The sequence below is a fragment of the Anas platyrhynchos genome, chromosome 17 (assembly GCF_047663525.1).
Source record: "Anas platyrhynchos isolate ZD024472 breed Pekin duck chromosome 17, IASCAAS_PekinDuck_T2T, whole genome shotgun sequence".
Taxonomy (NCBI): Eukaryota; Metazoa; Chordata; class Aves; order Anseriformes; family Anatidae; genus Anas; species Anas platyrhynchos.
Window position 1 is genome coordinate 672098 of NC_092603.1, and position 6000 is coordinate 678097.

The 6000-nt window shown below is 64.2% G+C and overlaps 1 long non-coding RNA gene across 1 annotated transcript; it reads left to right on the top strand.

Moving 5' to 3' along the window:
* Nucleotides 1-4191: 4191 nt before the first annotated feature.
* Nucleotides 4192-5582, top strand: LOC139998943 (uncharacterized). Its single transcript, XR_011803895.1, has 3 exons — nt 4192-4322; nt 4451-4545; nt 5406-5582. It is a non-coding gene; the product is annotated as an uncharacterized lncRNA (long non-coding RNA).
* The last annotated feature ends 418 nt before the right edge of the window (nt 5583-6000 follow it).

Here is a 6000-nt window from a genome sequence, read left to right on the forward strand (position 1 = left end):
TGGGGGGGGTCCCAGATATATTGGGGGGGTCTCAGATATTATGGGGGGGGGTCTCAGATGTTTTGGGGGGGTCCTAAACACTGGGGGGGGCTTCTAAACATTTGGGGGGGCAGGGTTTTTTTTTTGGGGGGGCAGGGGTTTTGAGGGGGGCAGGGGATTTTTGGGGGGCCCTAAAATGTTTGGGGGGGGGCATGGAGTTTGGGGGGACCCCAGGGATTTGGGGGGGGCTCAGGGGGTTTTGGGGGGTCCCAGGTGGTTTGGGAGGGGGGCCAGATTCTTGGGGGGGTCCCAGGGATTTTGGGGGGGGGGCCCAGGGGTTTCAGGGGGGTCCCAGGGGTTTTGGGGACGGCCTGGCATCCCAGTGCCACCCCCCCCCGGCCCCCCCCCCCGCTGTAGGATCTGGTTCAGCGTCCCCCAGGCGCCGGCGGCCCCAAAATAGCAGCGGGGCCGGGCAGGGGCTGCCGGGAGCTGCTGGCACCGCCCCCCCCCCCCCCAGAACCCCCTCGGGACCCCAAAACGGATCCGGGACCCTAAAGAGGGACCCCGAAACTGGGAGCGGATCCGCAGTGGGCTGGGGGACCCCAAAAGGGGCTGCGGGACCCCAAAAGTGGGAGCAGGACCCCCCCAAAAGGGGCTGAGGGACCCCAAAAGGGGCTGAAAAAAACCAAAAGACACTGAAGAACCCCAAAAGGAGCTGAGGGACCCCAAAAGGGGCTGAGGGACCCTGAAAGTGGGACCAGGACCCCAAAAGGGTCAGAAGAACCCCAAAAGTGGGACCAGGACCCCAAAAGGCACTGAAGGACCCCAAAAGGAGCTGAGGGACCCTAAAAGGGGCTGAAGAACCCCAAAAGTTGCTGAGGGACCCCAAAAGTGGAACCAGGACCCCAAAAGGATCTGAAGAACCCCAAAAGGGACTGAAGAACACAAAAAGGGACTGAAGAACCCCAAAAGTGGGACCAGGGCCCCAAAACTGACAGTGGGACTCTGAAGGTGCTTAGGGCACCCCAAAACCAGCTCCAGGACCCCAAACTTGGATATTTTGCCCCAAAAGCAGCAGCTCTGGCACTGATGTTGTGACCTGGACCCCAAAAGCAGCTCCAGGACCCCAAAACCCGCAGCAGGACCCCGAAAACACCCCCGGGATGTTGTAGACCTGCAGCAGGACCCCAAAAGCAGCAGCAGAACCCCAAAATCCTATCAGGATCCTAAAAAAAAACAGCACCGGGACCCGAAATCCACCTCTTGGACCCCAAAATCAGCCTCGGGACCCCGAAATCGGCCTTGGGACCCCAAAAGCAGCCCTCAGGGCTTCAGGTACCCCTGGGACCCCACCGCATGTCCCCCTCCTGTCCTTGTCCGCCCCCCAAATCCAGTGTCCCCCCCGACCCTATTAGGGTCCCCTTGTCCCTCCTGTGTCCCCCCTGACCCTATTGGGGTCCTCCCATCCCTATTGGGGTCCCCCCTACCCTGTTGGGGTCCCCCTGTCCCTCCCATGTCCCCCCCATCCCTATTGGGGTCCCCCCCTCATCCCCATGTCCCCCCCAACCCTTTTGGGGTCCCCCCGACCCTTTTGGGTTCCCCCCATCCCCATGTCCCCCCCGACCCTATTGGGGTCCCCCCGACCCTTTTAGGGTCCCCCTGACCCTATTGGGGTCCCCTGACCCTTTTGGGGTCCCCCCCTCATCCCTGTGTCTCCCCCAACCTTTTTGGGGTCCCCCTGACCTTTTTGGGGTCCCTCCCGTGCCCCGCTGACTCCCCCCTCCCCCTCTGTCCCCCCCCAGGTCCCCACCCCATGGCCGAGGGGGGCTCGCACCCCGGGGACGTCACCGCCGGCCCCGCAGCGCGTCCCCACCCCCCTTGGGGACAACCCGTTGGGGTCCCCGAGGGGGACGGGGCCACCCCCGGCGTCCCCACCGTCACTGTCACCCCCTGGGCCGGTGGCATCACCATCACTGTCACCGCCGCGCCGGACATCGGGGACGTCGGGGACATCGAGGACATCGGGGACATTGGGGACGTTGGGGGCGCTGAGGACATTGGGGACATCAAGGACATTGGGGGCGTTGAGGGCGTTGGGGATGTTGGGGACATCAAGGACATCAAAGACATTGGGGACGTTGGGGGTGTTGGGGACATTGGGGTCATTGGGGACATCAAAGACATCGGGGATGTTGGGGACATTGGGGGTGTTGAGGGCGTTGGGGACATTGGGGTCATTGGGGACGTTGGGGACTTTGGGGACATCAAGGACGTTGGGGACATTGGGGACATCCGGGGTGTTGGGGACGTTAGGGTCATTGGGGACATTGGGGTCATGGGGGACATTGGGGACATCGGGGGCGTTGGGGACATTGGGGACATCAAAAACGTTGGGGACATCAGGGACATTGGGGGCGTTGGGGACGTTGGGGACATTGGGGGTGTTGGGGACATTGGGGACATTGGGGTCATTGGGGATGTTGGGGACATTGGGGACATCAAAGACATCAGGGACATCGAGGGCGTTGGGGACATCAAGGACATTGGGGCCGTTGAGAACGTTGGGGACATTGGGGGTGTTGGGGACATTGGGGACATTGAGGACATCAAGGACATCAAGGACATTGGGGCCATTGGGGGCGTTGGGGACGTTGGGGACATCGGGGGTATTGGGGACATTAGGGATTTGGGGGACATTGGGGACATCCCAGCCCCAAGGGGCATCGGGGGCGTTGGGGACATTGGGGATGGGGACAGCGGTGTCCCCAAAGTGGGCGAGGACACTGGGGACGTTCCTGGGGACACTGGGGACGTTGGGGACATCGGGGACAAGGGTTTTGGGGACGGGGACGTCATTACCCTAAGGGACCTTGGGGACAAGGGCATTGGGGTCAAGGACATTGAGGTCAAGGACGTTGGGGACAAGGACGTCCCCGCTCCAGGGGACACCAGGGACAGGAATGTCCCCATCCCAGGGGACACTGGGGACAAGGATGTTGGGGACATGGAGGCGGTGGCCCTAAGGGACGTTGGGGACAGGGACATTGGGGACAAGGGCATTGGGGTCAAGGACGTTGGGGTCAAGGGCGTTGGGGTCAAGGGTGTTGGGGACATTGGGGACATTGGGGGCATTGGGGATGTTGGGGACAGGGACGTTGGGGACAAGGACATTGGGGTCAAGGGCGTTGGGGACGTTGGGGACAGGGCTGTCACCACCCCAAGGGATGTTGGGGACAATGGGGAGGGGGACAATAGGGTTGGGGACAATGGGGACATTGGGGTCAAGGACGTTGGGGACATTGGGGACAGGGACGTTGGGGTCAAGGACATTGGGGACATTGGGGTCAGGGACACCGGGGTTGGGGAGATTGGGGACATTGGGGTTGGGGACATTGGGGACGTTGGGGACATCGGGGCCACGGGGCCGCGTGCCGCCGGTGGCATCACCATCACGGTGACGGCGCCCCCGGCGGAGGACAAGGACGTCCCCGGCGATGACGTCACCGCTGACGTCACCGCTGACGTCACCGATGACGTCATCACGGGCGGGGGTGGCCCCTCAGCTGTCCCCGCGGCCGGAGGTGACGTCACTTCCGTGGTGGCCGGGGGTGACGTCACCGGTGATGTCATCACGGGAAGTGACGTCATCGGTGGGGACGTCTGTGGGGGTGACGTCATCCCCGGAAGTGATGACGTCATACCAGGAAGCGACGACGTCATTTCCGGAAGTGGTGACATCATTTCCGGAAGTGATGACGTCATTTCCGGAAGTGATGACGTCATCCCCAGAAGCGATGACGTCACTTCCCGGGACCTCTTCGGGGGTGACATCATCCCCGGAAGTGACCTCACCGACGACGTCATCGGCGGGGACGTTTTGGGGGGCGATGACGTCACTTCCTGCCTTCCCGGGGAGGAGCCGGCTGCTGACGTCACACCCGGAAATGACCTCACCGATGACGTCATCACCAAGGATGACGTCACGGATGACGTCACTTCCTGCCCGCCGGCTGCTGACCTCGCTGATGACGTCACCGGGGCCAATGACGTCACTTCCTGTTTCCCCGAGGCCCCCGCCGCTCGGGATGACGTCACCGATGACGTCACAGCGGGCGATGACGTCACCGATGACGTCACGCCCGACGATGACGTCACAAATGACGTCACAGCGGGGGGTGACGTCACCGATGACGTCACCGATGACGTCACGGCGGGGGAGGAGCCGCCCCCAGCCCCCCCCAAAGCCCCCGGCCGCCGTGGCGATGACGTCACCGATGACCTCAGCGATGACGTCATTGATGACGTCACCAGGGAGGGGCGGGGCCGCCCAGGCGAGGCTCCAGGTAAGGCCCCAAGGGGGGGGCGGGCGGGGCCTTTTGGGGGGGGCGTGGCCTTTAGGGGGCGTGGCCTAGGGGGGTGTGGGCGTGGCCTGGCGTTGACCACGCCCCTCTCGCCCCCCCCCCCCCCAAAGGTGCCCCCCAGACGCCCCCCCCCGGCTGCCCCCTGGCCTTCCTCGCCCTCCTCTGCCTCCTCCTCGCCCTCCTCCTCCTCGCCGGGGTCTTCGCGGTAAGGGGGGGGGGCACGGGGGGGGGATTTTTGGGGGGGGAGGTCTTTTTTTGGGGGGGTTCTTTGGGGGGGTCCTTTTTTGGGGGGGTCTTTGGGGGGTCTTTTATTGGGGGGGGGTTGGGGGGGTCCTTTTTTGGGGGGGGTCTATGGGGGGATTTTTTTTGGGGGGGGTCCTGGGGGGGGATTTTTGGGGGGGGGTCTTTGGGGGGCGTGTCTTTTGGGGGGGGTCTTGGGGGGGTCTTTTATTGGAGGAGGGTCCTCGGGGGGGGTCCTTTGGGGGGGATCTTTTGGGGGGGTCTTTTTTTGGGGGGGGCTTTTTGGGGGGGTCTTTTGGGGGGTCCTTTTTTAGGGGGGTCTTTTTTTGGGGGGGTCTTTTGGGGAGGGGTCTTTGGGGGGGGCTTTTTGGGGGGGCTCTTTTTGGGGGGTCTTTTTGGGGGGGTCTTGGGGGAGGTCTTTTTTTGGGGGGGGTCTTTGGGGGGGGCCTTTTGGGGAGGTCCTTGGGGAGGTCTTTTTTTGGGGGGGGTCTTTGCGGGGGGGCTTTTTGGGGGGGGTCTTTTGGAGGGGGGCTTTAGGGATGGGTCCCTGGGGGGGAATCTTTTATTGGGGGGGGGGTTGGGGGGGGGGCTTTTTTGGGGTTGTTTTTTTTTGGGGGGGGGGGTCCTGGACCCTTTTGGGGGGGTCCTGACCCATTTTGGGGGGGGTCCTGATCCTTTTTGGGGGGGGCTCAAGCGGGGCTCCCAAACATTTTTTTGGGGTGGGGGCCACGGGGGGGCCCTGGGCGCTTTGTGGGGGGGGTCCCCAAGAGGGGGGGTCCCCGAGGGGGGGGGGTCACCACCCCCCCATGTGCCCCCCCCCCCCAGGCCGTGCACTACGTCAAGGTCTTCGTCATCAGCTCCGCCGCCTTCCCCGTCCCCTGAGCCCCCCCCCCAAAGTGACACCGAGGGGGGGGGACACAGGGGACAGAGGGGACACCGAGGGGACAAGGGACACCCCCCCCTTGTCCCCCCCCACCCCAAAAAAATTAAATAAAGGAGCTTGGAAACGTGCCCCCCCCCCCCCCCCTTTTTGTGTCCCTTTGTTGGGGGGGGGTCACGGTTGGTGGCCCCCGACCTGCCCGGGCTTGTGTCCCCCCCCCCCCGGGGTTGGGGACATGGGGACAAAGCCCCATTGTTGTCCCCGGGGTGGCCATGGGGACGGAGGGGGGGTGTGTGGGGGGGGGGAGGGGAAACTGGGGGGTACTGGGGGGTACTGGGGGGTACTGGGGGGTACTGGGAAGGGGGTGGGGGGGGTTGGGGACATTATGGGGGGGTTGGGGACACTGGGGGGGTTGGGGACATTTGGGGGGGGTTGGGGACATTATGGGGGGGGGGACACTGGGGACACTGGGGGGTACTGGGGGGTACTGGGAGGTACTGGGGGGTACTGGGGGGTACTGGGAAGGGGGTGGGGGGGGTT